Source organism: Nothoprocta perdicaria, unplaced genomic scaffold (assembly GCF_003342845.1).
Source record: "Nothoprocta perdicaria isolate Ctin4 unplaced genomic scaffold, notPer1 scaffold_23, whole genome shotgun sequence".
NCBI lineage: Eukaryota > Metazoa > Chordata > Aves > Tinamiformes > Tinamidae > Nothoprocta > Nothoprocta perdicaria.
Genome location: NW_020455455.1, coordinates 3,437,720 through 3,456,736, shown reverse-complemented (window position 1 = coordinate 3,456,736; position 19,017 = coordinate 3,437,720).

Sequence of the window (19,017 nt, the reverse complement as noted above, 5' to 3'; positions counted from 1 at the left end):
CTTCTACAGAGTCTTGAAGTTGTGTTTCTTTGCTTTTCTTTCGACTGCAAGTAAAAGATGCAATCTAGTATAACATTTCTTTGCCTTTATAAAACATTATTTTTGTTGTTCTGCTCTACATATCCTGGCATTTTCTGTGGCTATTTCTCAATGTTTTCATACAAGCAGAGGTGAAAGATGGTTAGCACTATGGTACTGTATTCTGAATGTGCACAAAAAGCGCTCATATAGAACTGGCAAATTAATTACCCAAGAAAATGAGAAATTGCCCTAACGCACAGATATTGAAGAAATGGTTCTCTCTCTNTTTTTTTTTTTTTTTTTTTTTTTTTTGACAAGTTTTGTTTTCAAACTTTTTTGAATATTGCTTCCAGGTGCAATTAAACTTATCAGTTAGGAGCAAGGATATTGAAGTTGCCAATGGCATGGGCATCTTAAATGAGAACATCTGAGTCACTATTTTTGCACCATAAGGATCATGTGGGGAGATTATTGAAGATTTAATTCAAATGAAACCACAGAGTCCTTTTATTCCTGTAATGCCCAACCATAACATAGAAGTCAGTTCCACATGGTGGAGGGGTTCAAGAGGGTTTTAGGCAAACTCATGGCAAGTCCTTTAGAGGTTCAATGCAGACACAGTGAGGGCCAAACCTGCTCTTTGAACACCAATATGGCTAGGGAATCTGAGGAAGGAACTAATCCTGCTTGTTGATTAAGAGGAGGCCGGTGGCCATGGAGCTGTTCCTGCTGTAAATACCAGTTTGTGTTTACAACATGGTAGCCCTGTGGCTATCATGTGGCAGCAGCTCCAGCCATGCGGCTTGCAGCTCCCCAGCTGCAACACCATGGTAGTGCCAGGGCTCTGCCCTGTCGCAGGATATGGCTCTTCTGCTACATCTTGTTTGCTYTGGACAAAAGGACCAAATTCTATGGAATGGATTAAAAATTATCCCCTTGGAATACACAGTCTTTTGTGAGTAGTAGTTGCTTGCTGCTGCAAAAGGAAGAGGAAATAGCTAACCTTACAAACCATAGGCTTTCAAAAACTRTGCCTTGTAAAGGAACAAAGCAATTAATCCAAAACATTTAAAAGTTATGCTGTCTGATTTTTAACCTTGAGAGGTTACTTTTCTTCTTCTTTGTTTTTTTTCTGTTTTCATTCTTAGCAATTTTAAAGGCGGAGAAGTAAGAGTATAAAGGAAACACTCAGCCTCTCAAGATCTCATGACTCCAGTGACGGAGCAGCGGGAAAAACACTAAGTATCACAAGATGCCTAATTAAATCAGCGGCATCCTTCAGTTTCTTGAGATTTTGTCCTGGGAATATTATTCCTGATCTCAAAAATAGGCTATTATTTTAATTCCAGCCAGGGAAAAGGGAATCACCCCTAATCTATTTTAATTTTTAACTTGAAATGAAGCTAACTCTTGACCAGACTGCTTACTTTTTAATTCCACAGCAGTATAATCACCTKATGGATGGACGTGGTATCATGGGTGTGGTACACAGTATCATGGGCAGATAAATGATTCCAGCTCTCACATAAAAACAAAAGCTACGTGCGTAAAACTCAGACGAACAAGTATGAGGAAGCTTCCCAAGGAATGTCTATTTTTTTTTCAAATGAAAAATAGCATGACACTGGAGAAATCTGATGAAAACCTTTATTTCAGACTAATAGGGCTCCTCACTAAATACCTTTTGAGAAAATATCTGAGGTGGAGAGGCATGGAGCAAATTCTTATCGCAGCCAGAYTCATCACTGTATGTGATACAGTGCAAGCTAAATTAATTTTAGTTGAACTAAAATTTTATAGCTTCCTTGTAAAACCTGTAAAACAAGTTACTTATTAATGAGGAACTTACTAAATCAAAATAGCTCTGAGTGTTTTGCATGGTGGAAATTTTTCTAATACTTCTGCTTCTTTAACTGCATGCTCAAATGCACCACAGCAAAGTTCTTGAAACAGGTTCACAGAAGGGATTTAGAAAGAGCTTTCTGGCAGTGGTTTGATTTGATTGACAGTTTCCAGCAATTATAGGGTGATTCTTTCATTTATTTTGCAGCTTAAGGTTTTTTTTCCTTTCTTTTCTTTTTCTATTTTTTTTTTTTTACAATGCAGCCAACTGTTTTTTGAAGGAGTTTAGCTTCTCTTTGTTGAGCACAGGGCTCTGGCGGCCGTGCCTTGCTGAAAGGGCTCGCCGTGCGCGRCCGGCTCTGCGCGGCCTCCGCGGCCCTTGGAGGCTGCAGGGCTCTTTGTGCCCGCGGCCACGGGCTCTGCTCAGGTGCTTTATCGCCTGTAATCACCTGGCACATTTACCCCCAAGTACAATAAACCCCCTGGCAGCTCTTTCTGTTGAAGGAGCATGTCCAGACGGAGAGGAGAGGAGATTTCTCTGATTTTCCCCTCTCTCAGCCTTCTGGAGTATAACAACACATAGTCCGGCATTAAATATCTTTTCTGATGATGTACATAATATTTAAAGCCTATATATTTTTTTCCCAGCTCCCTGGTAATGGGATTTGCGCTTTGGGGAGAAGGGGATGTCTGCAATGCAGCTGCCAAAGCACCCACCGTGTGAGCTGCTGAGCAGCACTGCTGCAAGCAGCAAGCCCAGGAATGCCCTGGTGCCTTCTGGTGTGAGGACCCCAGAGCACTTTGCAGAGCAGGGATGAGTTACTCCAACGGTGGTGGGATTTTTCTGCGTATGGACAACCAACATAATTCTCCTCTTTACAGAGTTAACAAAGTCCCTTTAATTCTCATGGTAGGTGCTCTTAAAATTCCTTCCTTGCAGTAACACAGAGAGTGATGTGTGGGGAAGAACACAGTGACAGCCATTTTCCAAAAAAAAAAAAAAAAAAAAAAAAGCTATTCTATTTTCCAGGAGAATTGAAGAAGTCAGAGTCAATGTTTCATTTCACCCACTGTGTGGATAGCACATGCCAATGAGGATATTCATGTAAGTAAAAGAAAAAAAGGATCCACGCTATGTTTGGCCAGGGTAGAGTGGCAGTACCTGAAATCTTGTGTCTCAAAAACTAGCTCATGTTTTGTTGATGTTTCACTCCCTTAATCTTACATACAACATCATGGGAGCCCATGCAGATCTAAAGCTTGTACATTGATACCCCACCATATATAATATGTGGTCACACAAAGATCACACTGACCCTTTTTTTCCTCCTGGAGCTTTAATTCCATAGTGGCTCTGCAGAAGGAGTGCCAGCCACTTAGTTACAAACAACACTATTGCAAACTACAATCCTGTTTACTCTGAAATCTCCAAAGTGTGAGCTGTGTAAATGTGTTTGSTTTTGGATAAGTTTCTCTCCAGTAGTGAATAATATTCCTTTAAACATAAATAGAGCAAGGGTGAGCAATTCAGATGTGGATGCACATGCTTTAAATGACAGTTGTCACCATCATCCGTGGTGTCCCAACTACTTAACTAGCATAGACTTTTGTCTCTTTATTATTTCAATATCTTGTAAATAACTAGATGATTTAATGTGGTTGATGTTTTACATGAAATATATAACATTTAAGCATCTTTTAAAAACCAGAGATACTTAAAAGTTTCTTACAGTTCTTTAGCTCATTATTTGTTCATCTTACATTTTATTCAGCCTAGGAAAACACAGYATCTACAGGTCATTGTAAACAAAATATGAATTGGAAGCATCTTTGGAAYGTTTATATTTACTGTCTGTCTTATTTTGCAAAAAGGTTCTCCATACCTGAGTATCAGAGAGATATCTAAATATGAAATCAGGAATTGAACACATTTCCAAATATTGCAGAGCATTAACACGATTAGAGAATAGATTAGAAACACAAGCCCCTTCAACAAGTATTGTAATTCACTCAGAAAATGCACAACATGGAAATGGATGGCAGTTCTTACACTGTAGTAAAACAGTTACACTAAGTAGTATAATGGACAAGAAAAATCATTTCCAACCTTCGGATACAGAAACTTGCGAGAAACAKCAGGTGCTTTTGGGGGAGATGTTGCTGCCCCTAAAGGACCATTGTCAGCAGAGCTGCCGTCCGAGGTCCCCGAGGGAGAGACCGGGCAAAAGACACCTTTCCTGGAGCAGCTACGAAGGCAGAGGGAACAGAGGAAATTGGGGATGCTCAGGGGCACCAGAAGAAAGGAAACTCCTTTCCCTGGCAGCACAGAGGTGCGGTGAGCGCGGGGGGCTTTGCCAGAGCGATTCCCCGCGCTCCCCCCGGAGCCGCCGGCAGCGCGCTCCTTCCTCTGGTCTCCTGTGGAACACGTGGCGGCACCTGCTAGGCCCAGGCTCCCATTTCCTTTTATTTGTTTAGCCTGACTTATTGTTATGTTTATTAAAAACTTACCACATTGTCCTTAATTTATAAATCTAGATAAACTGCCTGCTCCATTAATGCGAGATGTTAGTGAACGGTAAAACTGTGTTTGTAATTGGGCTACAAAGCAGTAATTACACAGCGAAACACTGAGTTATAGCACTGTGCTGCAGCTTTACAAATAATACGCTGTCTGAACAAAGAAATCAGTGTATCACAATTCTAGATTACTTAATGCTTTTTAATTTCCAAAGATTAMTTTGCTTCAAATCTCGGTGTGCACCCCGGGGAGCCCCATGACAGCYGCTGTCCGCTGTGTGACAGGACTCGGTGCACAGCCCACAACAGGCCGTACAAGAGCCCTTCAGAAACCTGCCGCTCTGCAGTGTTCAGCCGTAGCCCCGTTGTGCTGGGAGTGACACGGGGCTGAAAATGAGCGATTCAGTGCAGATGACTTGGTTCACTGAGACCGAGAAGGGGAGACCGCTCCAGTGCCTCCTGACATGCATTGGTGGCCTCAGTCTCATTCCTGGTGAAACGATATATTTTTCAGAAGAATATTGCACTGCAAACATTGAGGAATGAGTCATGCCAGGAGGAAAGGAGCTGTGCAAAGGCTGAACTAACTTCTCCCATGGAGAATCACAGTTTTGAGGCAGTTCAAGGGAGTGCTGCTGCTGTCCATGGTCCAGCTGCTTGGTGGTCAGCAGGTCTCCTTTGGCTTTTCATGACCATACCCAGCAGCTATCAGCAAAAKGACACTTTGATAACCTGTTAGTTTGCTCTGAACCACACAGCCACGCTGAACAAGCACATCTGTGAAGCCTGAGTAGATTTCCTCCRGGTGCGTGTTTCAAGTGATGTTTCCTTGTTTCCAAATCACCTTCTATACATGCACAGCTATTCACCCAAATACACATTTGTGCAAGATACAAACACATTGCTGAAGGCMAAGTAGTTACAAGGTGGTTATTTAAAATGTGCATCTCCCCAGCATGAGATCATGGTTACCTTAAACAGCAGCTTTCCCACTGGTGGAAGTGCCCTCAGCCTCTCTCCCCCGTGCTGCTGCCTCCGCATCTCCCCTTTCCCTGTCTCCTTGCAGAGGCAGCTCCTGACGTGTGCGGAGCCCCAGGGTTCCCCAAACACCCCCTCACTGCCTCGGCTCTCCCCATCCTCCCTGCTCCTGCTGCTCTTTCTGTTCTGACAGTTCAGTCCTTTTAGCTCAGCTGGATAACTTGGGGGCATTTCTAATGAAGCCCAACCCAATGAGTAAATAAATACTACAGGTGTTAGAGCCCTCAAGGTTAAAAAGGTTTATCAACTTGTAAGAAAAGAAGGTATCCGAAAAAAAAAAAAAACCCAAAAAACAAGTATGTACAACAGAGGTCTCACCTAGGAGCTTGGTTCTGAGTGCCTGTTACTTTAAACAGGGCTAAATATAGGAGTATTTATTGTTCCCTTCTGTTCACATGGACACTCACTGTTTTGAGCCTACATTTGCTCTGTCCCTTTGCTAGACCTTAATTCTCCCCTGCCAGGACATTGGAAGCACTGRATAATAATAAACCAAAATGTGCTTTCTCTAGAAGTAGAGTAATTGAGAAGGAGACAAATACATAAGTGGTTATCTGAGAACCGTAAGAGATACTCTGGCTTACCCAGCATATGGATTGTGTGAGAAWTGCAGCATATTCGCAGAGTCTAATGAAAATGAGTCAGGAGCAAAATGCAATCGGTGAGGTCTCTCACCGAGGCACAAAAAACCAGGATATTTCCTGAAGTGGAGAAGGTAACATTTAAAATAATTGTTGTTTTTAATTAATGCATGAATCATGGAGGAGATTGTATTTACATACCAAAGGATCTCATTGTGGGGATGCAGCCCTGCACAAAGCACTGCCTATTTAGAGGACAGGGAGAGACAAACTCAAATGATGATTTGCCAGGAGAGAAAAACTCTTAGCTCCCACTTCAGCCCCCATTTACCCCCTTTTGCGCTCCGCATCTGTGGCTCCGGCTGTGGTTTCTCATTGCTCCGTGATGCTGGAGAGGGGCTGAGCCAGGTGCAGCACTGGCTGCATCCTTGTCCCTGTCCCACTTGCACCAGCGGGACCCAGCCAGGACAGTAACGCTTCGGGAGCTGCTGTCTTCCRTGTCAGCAGGAACACTGAATTGTCCCTGCCCGTTTCGGACTGCAGTCTGGGATCAGCATCATTCAGGCAAAAAATTCCTTCGTAACACCTAGTGGATAATGAAAACATTTGGGATGGCTGCAGTTTACAACCAACCTTCCCAAATGGATGTGTACTTTGCTGGCTGCTGAAGTAGCTTGGACTTGTGTTTGAAAGTAAAGGCTTTCAGCCTGAGCTTATAAATGGCTCAGCCTGTCACTAGGCAAACAGAAATAAAATAACTGTCTGTGAGTTTCATTTTTTTCCTCCTGAAAGAGGAAGGCTACCCCAATGCTCGGGGGATTTATTGCTAGGTGTTTTTCCTGTGCTCGCGCTCTTTCCAAGGGACATTCTGCAGCTGAGTTAGTGTCTTCCCTTTCCCTCTCCAGGGCTATCCCCCCGGCTCTCCACGGCTATTCCCCTGCCATATGTAAGCAGTTCCTTATGGAAACACACTGGGAAGCCGGAGGATTTGGGCATGTGTTTAACCAGCAGTAGCAAACGTGGAGGTTAGCAGAAGTACTCAGGCATCTAAAGCCGTGTCTGAGCCGAAGGACCTTGCTATGCTGCCTGCCCAAAGCCCCTCATGACACCCGCGCTGTGCCCCGCGACCTGAGCGAGCAGCTTCCYGCCGGAGCATCCCGCAGGCAGGAGCTGCGGCCCCACGGCCCCTCTAYGGGCTCCCCCAGCCCCACCTGGGCAGGAGCCGGGGTCTGCTTCGTCCCCTCCTGCCTTGCCCGCGCCGCCGCTTTGGCACCAACCGCTTTGCAACGTTGTAAACCGCTTAAAAGGGGCGCGATAATGGAAAATGGAAATCTGACTTCTGCAGCAGATAACGTTTCTATGGAGTATTCAACAATTTATATTGCAGAAAAGAACAGGAGAATCAATCTTATGTGGCAAATAGGTTTAGCCCGCAATCCAGACAGTTATATTTTTAACTCAGTTTAATGAGGTTAATGGCTTTTGCTCAGTTTAAAGACAGAAGTTCTGTCATCTTTGTTCCAGATCCTACAAACCCATCAGTTCATGGTGCTCTACATTGCTTCTGCTTTTATCTTCAGCCCCAGTAAAGCAATCTATCCCCATACATCAGCATGGTTTTTGTTGTTGTTGTTTACTGTACTCTATATAGACTTTAAAAACAGCAACGTAGTAAGAATGCCAAAAAATAGAAGGATCTAGTTTACTTCAGTATACTGTAATCCCAAAGAGCCGTTTTGGAAACGAGTGATGAGGCCACTATCTTGGATCAGACTCAATGGACAATTTTTCCTTCACAAGATTAATCTTTGATACAGCCATCCCACTCTTCTATTTTTTCAAGTAATCACTGATGTTTGCTCGTATCATACATTTATTTATTCTCCTAAACTGCGGCTCTGATTTCCGATAAGCAGAAATGATGCTGACTGACCAGGGCAGCCCATCCGTCACGTCGCTGCCATCACCTCAAAGACCACCACGGCCTCTCATTTTCATTGCTGAATATCTTGTGCCCGTACTTAGACAAACACACGATCCCAAATTGGATTTTTCTACCGATAAGCAGCTGGTCACATTGTTCGCTACTCACTGGTGGGAAGCAATGTTTAGCTTGATGTAATTACTTCACTATTGACCATACTGCCTGATGAGAGCCCTTGTGTTTCGTGCCATCCTGGAGGGCATATTCCTCCTTCCCTGCGCCAGCATTTCGAGAGCCTCTGGGAGCTGTGCTGTCAGGCTGCACGCTGATCTATGCCTAGGAAGTGTTGCTCGAGCAGATTTTGTCAGCGCTGATTTACTTGTTTTATTTGTTTGTTTGGGGGTTTAATAATAGTATTAGAAGTCTTTGCTCCTGATGTATTCGACGTGGTGCCATTGGTCCATTAGGATTTGGTTGAGTGCTGTGCATTATTTTTAATTTGCATTCACAGCATGCTCTGTAATAACTCTTTCTGAATTCTAGCAATGGATGCTGTGAATTTGTATTAGCAGCAGTGCTGATTTGCACAATGTGTAACAAAATTCTTCATGAAAGAATACTTACCGCTTCACATCCTTTTGCATAGGAGACCAGATTTTCCAAACAACAATAGGATTTTTTTCTTAGAAAATGTTTCCGGGGATAATTGTAATGGAAAGGATTTCAAAGTGAATGGAAATCATTGACACAAGCTGCTGCAAATGCCAAAAGTTTGCATGGGTTTATAAAGCAATCAGAGAAAATCATGGAAGAAAAATTTAGTAAACACACAGATATCTCTGGTTGAAAGAGTCCCTTAGCCACTGACTGCAGGAAGCTGAGAAAGGAACCTAATGAAGGATCACTGCAGGCTTCTTCCCTAGAGATCTGCCATCAGGCATTGCCTGAGGAACATACTCTTTGACTCCGACCCAATAGGGCCAATGCATTTGGAAGAGAGCACAGCAAAAAATCTCTGCCTCTAGGTTAATAATTTGGAAGTCATGGGGGTTCCTGCATTAAAAGCTTCTTTTATCGGAATTAAGATCCTGTTCTGCCCACTGCTTGCTAGGGAGAGCATGCACACGAGGTTGCTCTATGATCATGAGCATTTTAGGGCCTGCAGTGCCCTTAATTGGCTGAAGGTCCTGTGTGGTGGCGGGCACGTAAAGCACCGAGTTTCAGTGCAATTACTGGCCTCAAGCTGGCTTGTGCTAAAAGGCACATTTTAGGCAGCGTACGTTTATCTGCCAAGGGGAAGGATCAAGACTGCTCTAGGGGAGAAGATGGTTACCCAGTTAAACTAAATAGAGGAATTTGGCGAAGCAGATGCAATATGTTGCTGCAGCACATAAGCACCCTAGCCAGCTTACAACAGTGAAAACGTCACTCATTTTGCAAGTTCTGCAAGCAAGGTGACATCTTATAAAACGCTGGGCATTTTCAAGACCTGTCCACGTGTCCCACTTCTCATCTTGACTCTCAGCAGCGAGTGACCTGTGTGCTACAGAAGGAGCCATCACTGCTGCTCTAAGCAAGTGCCTTGAAACTAGGGTTGTGGAACAATGAAATGACCACTCTTTCCAGTTTGAAATACATTATTGATTGATTCATTGATTGATTAAACAATTCTCTTACATTGATGACTACATGGTGAATATCCAGATACTAATCAACAGTTGCACATCACTCCGGGAACTCTCCCACTTTTCCAGAATGTGGGACTACAGCCCCACAGAATATCTTTAGTACCTTTGCCAAAAAGGTTCCTAATTGAACCAGTCCTCTGCCCTCCTATTTGCAATAGTTAATATCTTTGGGATGAGTATCACTGAGATGAGAAAGCAGGACTAGGAAAGTATTTAACAAAATTTAATTGCTTCTTAATGCTGCTGCCAAGACACGGCAGCTTCTGGCTGCCCGGTGGGTGGTAGTCCTGGTCGACACTATCCCGTTCCCTCCCGTGTCCCCTCCTTGGCACCAGTGCCCTTGTCATTGACCCTTGGTTACCTGACACTACAGATGAGGCAACACGACGCAAGAAACAAACCCGGGCTTGAAATCCAGGGTTGCTAAATTGTAGTCCTGAGCTACCATTGATTCCCCATCTTGTCTTTTCATCAGGTCACTTAACCTCCGTAGTAGCTGCTGTGTCAGTAAATTAAGGCTGATAACACCTAGAGGTATTGTGACAATCGATCAATAAACGCTTGTAAATTTGTTTGTAAACATCAAGCACAAAGTGCCAAGTTTCATTTATACAGACACCATTTATAATCTTCTCTTTTTCTCTGCAGGAACTTTAACATTACACCAAGATCAACCTTTTGATCTGGGGGAGAAAAATCTGTTGATATTTTGACTGATGTTGGCAGAGAAGTCATGCTTGAAATGCAATGTCCTCCCTGACATCACTAAATTTCCCATGGATTAGCTGACAGCAATACTGCAGAACTCATGGGAAAATTGTATAGCAGAGGGAAATAATAGTGAGAGAGAAAAACATATATATTTTCCGGATTGTATTGCTTAGTCTTCTTTTATACACAGCTGGTGCAGAGTACTTTTAGGCTTTCTAAAATGACTAGTTTATTCAGTTTTTTTATGGATATTATGAAATACTTTGATAATAGCCATTAACATATGCTTTAGGAACTTGCTTTATTTTCTATTTTTTTTTCTTAAATTTTCCTGAGGAACCTGTGAGACTGAAGTTTTTAACATTTGCTAACAAGGAAAACACATATTTACTTTGAAAAGCTTAACTATTCAAGCATAGCATCATCTGGATTTAGAGGATAGGCCTGAAGCTGCAGTACATCTATTTGCAAAACATAGTTTGTTGAAGAAGTTCATGATTCATGACAGCCCCAAGAAGTTCATCATTCATCACAGCCCCAAAATAGCAAGCGCCCTCAGGGCCTGGGGAGCCTCAAGGCTGATTTCTGTTCCTCTCCTATGGCCAAGTCTTTCCGAGTTGCCCGCAGAGGGGCGGCACATGGAGGCCCACCAGCCCATCCCGCRGCTGTTTCCTCCGTGGAGGCAGCTCTCTAGCCCGCGTGCGCTGGCACCAGCGCTGGCGAGCCGTGCTTCCTCTCACCAGCCCACGAGAACCCCCCTGAAAGGTAATTTGGTGTTTCCTGGCATGCTGCGAGCTCCCTTTGCAGCACCACAGCTCCTCRGATGGAGCAGGGGCATCCTGCTTGCAGCGGAGCTCCTAATCGCTCATCAGTCTCCCAGCCAAGTCCTTCCTTGCTTCATTTTCAYAGCGACCCGTTCACGGCCGAGGGGCTTTTTGAACTCACAGCATCTCTGTCACCATTCCTTAACGAAGGCTCAAACAAGGGCTACTCACCATACCGGCACACTCCTCGTGGTGGTGCTTGGCCCGGTGAAAACATGGCAAAGGAAAAGAACAAAATAAAGCAGAAYACACACACATTTCTTGTGCAAACCTTTATTTACCAAAACCATACCCAAAGCACTTAAGAAGGCAGGCTGTATGTTGCTCAAAAGCAGGATGAGAGGTCCTGAACGAGCGGGGACCCCACTTCACTGGTGATGGTAGGGGCAGAGCAGCAGGGCAGTCTTCATGGTGCCTCYTCCCTACGTTTATCTCGCCTGATGCCTGTGCCCCGAGGTGGCCGCCGAAGCGCCTCCCGACACGGGTCCCTCCCAGCTGAGGTTTCGGCTGCGTTTTGCTCCTCCGCATCACTCAAGAACCTTCTAGCGGTTCTCGAGTTCTCGAGCGCGGGGCTGCCGGGCGGGCGGGCGCGGCTCCCCTCACGGCGGCGCCGCCATGGCGCGCACCGCGCSGCCAGCGCCCCCAGCGCCCCGCCATGGCCCGCCCGGAGCGCGGCTGCCTCCCCCCGGCGCGGGCACCGCAGCCCATGGCAGCACTGGGAGCCCGCGGCGGCGGCGCGGAGAGCCCATGGCGGCTGCGGTGGCGGCGAGGGGCGGAGCGGGGCGGAGGGAGCCCGTGGCTGCCATGGCCACCGCCCCCCGCGCTCCCTCCTTCCCTCCCTCCCGCAGTCTCCCTTAAATGCCATGGGCGGCCGTGGCGGCGCGGGCGCGCAGCATGCGGGCGGCCGTGGGCTTGGCGGCGGCGCTGGGCAGCCTGCTGCTGTCCGGCTGCCTCCTGCGCCCGGCGGGCGAGCCCTCCCTGAGCCCCAGGTAGGGCGGCCGCGGGCGCTGCGATCCCGCGCTGAATTCCCGCGGCTGGGTGTTTCTCGGCGGGGGGAAGCGGGCGGCGCACGTGCGGGCCGGGCTCTGACAACTTTCTCCTTTCCCGTCTCGCTGCCAGGAGCTGGGGGAAGGATGCGGCGGCCGGCGGCAGCGCGCGGGTGGAGCGGGCGCCGCGGGCCGCCCCGGAGCCCCGCGCCAACAGGTACCGGCGCCGCGGGCTCCCGGCTGCGGGGCGGCGCGTGTCCGCGGGTGTCCGCGGGTGTCCGTGTGTGTGAGGAGGGTGTTTGGGGCCGGGTTCGGGTGTTTTTTGACGGTTGGAGATGAAACGAAAACTTAGCGGGCTGAGGAGGAAGAAAAAAAAAATCACTTTGCACTAGTTGTAAAAATTATCTGCTGGTAAATCTGTTTTCCGGTAGGCCTTTGTAACGGCAGCTGTCACCCCGTGGTTGGTTTTGTGCCTGCGGTAGTTTTGTTCAGCGTTGCAAAAGGTGATGAACAACCAATTCCATATATCTGTTATTATCTTTTTTTTGAAGGTGTGTCTGGGGGTGATTAATGCTACTGTGTTTAAAGTGTGTACTTAGTTCAAAATACAGTTATTTCCTTTAATTTACAGAGGCTTAAGGCCAGATGTTTGAACCCTTTTACAAGTTACTTAGCATCTTATTCCTAGGGAGCCCTTTTGGGCACTCTCTTGATCTTTTGCACTGAAGATCTTTGCCTTTCTGCCTATTTTATACTGTGAAGTTTAACATAGAAATTGTTGGTGAAATTAGTTGTGAAATAAGTTGTGTCTTATGTGCCAGCTCTGAAGTTAAAAACTCTGTTTTGGTGCTTTTGCCTCTCCTCACACCGTAGGAGAGGCTGTTGTCCACGCACGAGGTGTTTGTTTGTGGGAAACAGTCTGAAAATACTTGTGCCGTTCCTTTCAACTTTGTATGACCTCGTTAACGTTGCAGATCCACCGATGAGTATGTGTKAATAAATATTATGGTCCAAAACATTTTAAAAGTCTTTGATCGCAGCTGTGGTGCACTGGCCATACCCAAGTCAATGGTGGAGGCATCAGTTTGCTTTACCGAGGGCAACGTTTCGCTCGACCTGCCTGAAATTTGAGGCTGAAACAACATGGGCTTTTTCTGAGAGAATGCAAGTAGCAGTAGTGCCAATAACCACTGCAGAGCATCCTTGCAATCTTAGGCTTTTCCATGGGAAAAAGCTCCCTAYCTCCAAATGTGGGATTTATATCAGCCGTAAGTAAGTCAAAATTAGATTGAAGCAAAAGGAGCAGTAGCATTTCCAATCTTATTCTAACCCCTGTTACATTCTTCCAACTTGCTTTGCTCCCATGTTCATTTTTCACCTTTCTGCTTTTTTTTCCCCTATGCTTCTGTTTTTCCTCTTGCTGTTTAGGGCTTTTGCAGTAGGTGCTCTCCTCTGCTTTGGTTTTTGTAGTGTCTTTTCACTCCCTTCCATGTTTGTGCTTGTCCCCCCTGCATCTCCTCACACCCTTCCTTGCCACGTTCTGGGCTGCAGTCTCCTGCCTGTGCTCAACTGCAGCCAAATTGACTGAAAAGGCTGGCAGGGAGCAGGAGGCTGGTCAGAGCCCATCTGCTATTAGCACAGCCACAACTGGAGTGAGGAGGAAGCAAGATGCAGTGAAGAGGGTGGAAAATCCATGGAATGCTTGGTCAGGCCTTAATCTCTCTAAGGCGAGTGAGCATGAAATTTCAGAGGGGTGTTTTGGCTTCCACTACTTTGATTTTYGGCACCAATTTGGGATGATTTTTCCACAACCTGAAACTTGTAGTGACTGAGTGACTGCAGAAGTGTAACAAGTGAATTGCTYATCAAAAAAAAAGGCCTGATTTCACTTTAGCTCCTATAACCTAAACTTTGGAGAGGTGGCTTGTTGGCTGAACCCAAGAGGAGATGGTGCCTTTCTCACCTGAGTGGCGTTTTGGGAGTTTGTGGTGCATGTTTGGCAGATGAGGAAGGAACGGGAGAGCTCCTGGCTTCATCGGTAGCTGCARCTCAATCCACGAAGCCGCTGGACTGGGCAGGGAGCCACGCTGGAGGGATTGGATCTGACAGCAGCTGGACTGAGCCTGGCTGAGTGCCCTGCTGGAGGGGTTTGATCCAGAGAGCATCGGGGCCACCTCAGGAGGTTCAGACCCATCTCCTGGTGATGGAGACGGATGGATGATCTGAGCAATTGGAAGTAGATCCCAGTTTTCACTGGGSTTTTGCTGCGTTGTCCATAAGTTTGGCGAAAGGACAGAAGAGGCCTTAGTTGGAATAGGTCACATGAAGTTAGAGAATTTATGAGTCGGGTGCAGCTGGGGGCTACATCCAGGGCTACATCTAGAGCAGTGCCGGGCTCCAGGTATAACCRGAGCGTCTGACTGGTGCCTGGCTGTTAAGCTGAGCTCAGAGGGCTCGGCATCACTTTGACACATTTCTCTGGCAAAACAGGATTTGCCCACTGATTTGGGTGGGAGCATCAAGGAAAATGAAGGGGAAAAAAAAAACAAAACAAAACAAGGAAAAAAACCCAAGCTCCCCACAGTTTCATGCTCKCTGTGCTTCTCTTCCTGAAATCTGGTCAGAATTAGTAGCCTAGGCAGGCTTCTGAATCACAGACTAATCTTTCCTCTTCCCTTGTTTTCCTGGGCTGTTGGATGCTTATCTGTAATACAGCTCTTGAAGAATCTCTAGACATCCTGTTATTCTGGTGCATCTCAATACTAAAGACTACGCTGTTCTTTTGATTTGAGTAATTCCTTTAAAAGGATGGAACTTATGTAGGTAGATTGGTTCAGACTCATGGATATTTAGGCAGCTATTATACACAACTATAATTAGATGGTGACTAGGCACCTAAAGTTCTCTGAAGTCCTGTGCTGTAGTCAATAACCTTGAAGATGCAGTTTGCTCATTACAGGCCATTTCTTAGTGCTTTTCCATCTTAGATTCTAGAAAACTCAAACAATACAACTGCCTCTTCAGTATGACTTCCAGATTTTTGTCTTGGGTTTATTTCACAGTATAATATGTCCATTAATGAGGTTCCTCTCAAACAGCCGAGCTATTGTTGATAGGATTTCTCAGGTATTCATTTAACTTGCTCATCTGACCAGCATCATTTACACTGTGATACTGTTGCTCTCCGTCAAATCCTTATCTCGTCTCACGCAGGACTCTTGTTTTTAAGCTGTAATTGCAAGYACAATTTAAACTGGCATAAACCAACAGTGGCACCGAAAAAGCGGCCCTGTCCTTGTCCCCCTGTGCGTGTGTTTGTGTTTGTGCCACCACAGCCCTCGGTGCTCAGCAGAGAACAGTTTTTACTGCCCAGGAATGCGTGGCAGGTGAGTAACCAGCTCCTACCAGGAAGGTGAAAGCAGATGTTTTTCGAGCACAGTAAGTGCAGAGTTATGCAAGTAACAAGGCAGAGTCCCCTGAAGAAGTGACCCCCACTCTGCTGTCATTCCCTTCGTGCCATCAGTTTAAGCCCCTCTGCTTATCCTGTCTTCACCGACTCAAGGCAAGCACAGCATAGGAATTGTTGGGGTAATTGAACAGTGGGAGGAAGTGATTGAGAAACTATGAGTAAACAAGTTAAATTAATACAATGTTTCACAGTTTGGGTTTCTCCAATTTCTCTCTCAGCAGCAGTTCCTTATATAGGCCTAGGGAATAAACAACTACACTTAATTAACTATGCTGCAGAGACCTGTACCTTCTGCCTGCTGTCAAAATATTGTGTTCTGGCAGGCAGAAGGGGCCGAAGAGATGGGCTATTACCAACATTGTGAACATTAGCTGAGTGTATTGCACAAATAATTTGCTGTGGCTGGGATTAGTCAGCGCTGGGGGCCACTTCCCTGGTTTTGCTGCTGCCTGTTCCCTTGGCTGCCCAGCAGGGAGCACRGACACCTCCTAGGAGCGCGTTTCCCGCTCGTGCCTCACGGATCAGCWGTGTCCAAGCGATCCGGTGCTCAGCTGGAAGGACTGCGGGACACGGTTATGCACCGACAGGAGTGAGAAGCTTCCTGGCCTCTTGCTGCTGGCTTGGTCCAAGGGCAATGCTCTGTCACTCTGCCTGTTGGGTGCTGCTATAGCACCATTTCATGCGAAGGACCTTGTTCTGCTCTTTTGACCTTACCCACTAGGAGATTTGGAATATTCCTTGCTGTGTTATAGGCCACCCGAGCTGTGAATGTTCATAAATTTAAGAAGTATCAGATGCCATGTAAACCTCTGGGGAATGTATCAGAAGGGCTACCACATAATTTCAGAGCAAGATGTACCTATTCAGCATTTCTTAGATAAGCAAAACTTCCCTGGAAGCTTGTACAGGAATAGTAGGATTTGGCTCTTTCACAGTTACTGTGATTAATGTTACAGGAAAAGTTCTTGCTCCTATTGTTTGATGAAACCATTTTTATAGCCCATTTCACCAAGCATTTAGCTTGTATATTGCCTTATTAGTCAAAGTGTCAGGAACCTTGAAAACATCAATATATTCTTATCTCATTCATTTAAATTGGTGTCAAAGGCAGCGGTTAAGACCACTCTTCCCAGGGAAGTGTGGATTACGGGTTTTTAAGAACTCAAATATTCAACTAATACAGTACGAGACTCAAATACAAATGAGTGTCTCCACTGAAAATTAAGACCGAAACRTGTTCACAATCTGCATGGTGTTGGTCAGCGCCAGATCTGATATAGGAAGATATAAAGGTACATGATAAAGGTACGTGAAGTTTAGTGTGCAGAAGTTGTCCAGTCTAGGTGCAGATGCTGTGCAGGAGCAGAGTTCAGAGGGTTTGTGCTGCTGCAGGGAGGAAAAAAAMCATAAGATGTAGGGAGAGAGAAAAAAAAAAAGAAAAGGAACAACTAGTTCTACTGAGCGGGGAGTGGATAAAGATGGTTAAGGGGGATTTTCCTGTAATGTTCAGTGTGGGCTTAGTTCYRTTAGATGTTGGGGTGAAGTTCCTGCTGCTTCCCRAGCGGCCGTGGAAGGTGGCGCTGCCTGGACTGCCGCAGCTTCCAGCCCTTCCCTTTCCTTCCCGCTCGTGTCCATGGGCAGGGAGCCCTGGGCAGGGGGCCTTCCAGTCCCGGGGCCTCCTCGCTGTGGTGCTTGTGACTTTCTTGCTGCACTGAGAGGTGTTTCCTTCTTCCATGTGTTTTTTTTTCCTGCCAACCATCACTTTTTCATTCTTTTTATATTCATCYGTTTTCCTGCTCTCATTGTAGAGAAGGAAACCAGAACCAGAAGGTTTGGGTTTGCTGCAGTTTGTTCCTTTTCCTCTCCCTCCCCATTCCACTCCATGCTTCCTTGTTAATTCTCCATTTAGCCTTGGCRATGCCTGGATCAAGACACTCCACAGCTTCAGGTTTGAATGCAGAAACAAGAAAACGTGGGAGGAGGGACACACAGCTGCTGCGTGGGGCATCCTGGAGCACCCTCCAGCCCAGTCACTAGAACATCAGTACAGACACAGTGAGATGACGTTTCTCCCTGTTTCTGCTTTTCTTTCATCCATTCTAACAATCCTCCTTAGGGAAGACAGATTTTTCTTTAGTTGGAAGTACAGTATCATTCTTATGGGATAGATTTCCTTTGTTCCTTTTTCCTTTTCCTCTTATCTTTGAGCATAGATTCCCTCAGGGCTTTGTCTGTGGCCATAGTCTGTAGAACCTCACAGACACGTGGACAGTCCATGTCTTAAGACATGGACTTTAAAGATTTTACTGCTTAAGGAGCTGTTGTCTGTCTTCTTGTAGGCAAGGCATGGATTAACCAAATGCTGATAAAAAGAGCACGTGACTTTCATCTAATATGGAACTGAATATATGAACTGCTAGTTCCCAGAACTACCMCAGTTAGGATGTGGTCCTCAGGCTTTTTGTGCATGATAAAAACCATTTTAGATTTTGAYCGGTAAGGATGTCTCTGAGAACACTGATAACTCAAAAGGGATCACAGAGCAGTGGCCACATTTCATCAAGTTTAAGTTCAAGCCAACAAGATGTGACATGTTTTCCTCTTCAAGTAGATTGCAAGTTTGCAAGCGTAGGTGGATGTAGCCTCACMTATGCACAGTGAGATATGTCACTGTAAATATTTCTTTGGTGCAGCTCTATGTATTGAGCAAAGACTGCCATCCACTAGGCCAGRTACATTCACTTCACGTTGGATATTGCCCTCGGTGGCTGCGTTAAGTGGTCGGAAATGTACCCGAGTTGGGGGTGCGGGTGGCCCTGCAGTGACGGCCCCTGCACGCCCTTMTCATCTGAATGCCCTGGTCCTCCCCTCAGCTTGACAGAGCCCAAGGAAACCAGGAAATTCCACCTTTTTAGAATAAGTCATTGTTTTGCTTCTCTTAAAAGTAAATTGTGTTATCTGGGAATCTTCTTGTACCAGAAGATGTACTTGTACTCAAAGATGATCTTGCACTCAAAAATCTTACTTTTTGAGTAAATTTTATATGGAAAAAAACAAAAGGAAATGTTTTGGTGATGGACTGAGTTTATGTGATAGGGAGAAAAAAATGGACTAAGAATCATCCCTGACTTTCCCCATATTTGTGTCATTTCAAATAATCTGAATGGTCATGGAAAGGGAAGAAAGGCTCCTTATTCCTCTTTTTTTCTCCTTTGATGGCTATAAAGGTGACAGTCAGGATTTAATGACAAAACTGAACTGGGCTTTATTTTACTCATTCTTTTTTTATCCAGCTTCTTCCTTTTTGAAATTTTCAAGTCCTGACATGGAGTTACATGGATTAAAAAAAAGAAGTATATATTAAAAAACAAAGCACCTCCCTGCAGTTAGTTTCACTTCCTTGACTTTACAAAGTC